The 876-nt window shown below is 27.5% G+C and overlaps 1 protein-coding gene across 1 annotated transcript in view; it reads right to left on the minus strand.

The window, feature by feature from the left end:
* LOC112475948 (calcium-transporting ATPase type 2C member 1-like) overlaps nt 1-876 on the minus strand; it is a 35,302-nt gene that overhangs the window by 13,073 nt on the left and 21,353 nt on the right. The window lies entirely within an intron of this gene.

Consider the following 876-nt stretch of genomic DNA (forward strand, 5'->3'; position numbering starts at 1 on the left):
AGAGGAATAACACAAACCAGCCACACACTTACAGAAAGCAAAATATCAATACACTTTAATGAGCTTTCCTTGTTTTCACTGTTATCTTGTTTTTTAAAATTAGTTTCTCTAAAAGAACATTCAATGGGCCATAACCACCTTCCTTGTTCTCTAAGTTTATCAAATCTTGAGGTTGGTATCATCTTTTTTGCTCTTGGACTGTATAATTATTTCAAGCAGAAAATTTCTAGTTCATAAGTTACTCAAAATAATGAAGTTAAGATGAACTGGTTCTTGGGACATTTATGATCTACTGATCTATGAATACACCTACATTCATCAGTCACTGTCTATCATTTATTATTATAACGATCATTTAAAAAAATGAAATTAACTGCACTCCTAAAACAATTAGTTTCTCAGACCAAAAATTTTATAATACATTTCAACAACAGAATCTTACAACACTTAAATATATCTATAAATGGTTTTAAAACAAAGTATAAATGCAACAACCAAAAAAAAACCTTCAAAGGATATCCAATGTTTTTAATGCCCACTAAAATACATGAATTCTTAAAAGAAAATAAAAAAATTTTCCTTTCCTTCATGTTTCATTAGATTGTGCTTTTTAAAACTAGAAAGCGATTAAAGTTTATTTGCAGTTCTGAACTTGTACTTAGCTTTTACTTTAGAAAACATTTAAAAAAGATAAATTCCTAATTCTACTTATGTTAATAATTAAATTATTTTCCTAATCCAACTAATCCTTTAACAGCACTAACAGTTCCTGGTAATGCTAATGATCCAGAGTTGTACTATCCAATCAAGTAACCATTAGTCACGTGCAGCTATTTAATTTCAATGAATAAAAATTAAATAAAATTAAATTCAGTT

Source organism: Pteropus alecto, unplaced genomic scaffold (assembly GCF_000325575.1).
Source record: "Pteropus alecto unplaced genomic scaffold, ASM32557v1 scaffold92, whole genome shotgun sequence".
NCBI lineage: Eukaryota > Metazoa > Chordata > Mammalia > Chiroptera > Pteropodidae > Pteropus > Pteropus alecto.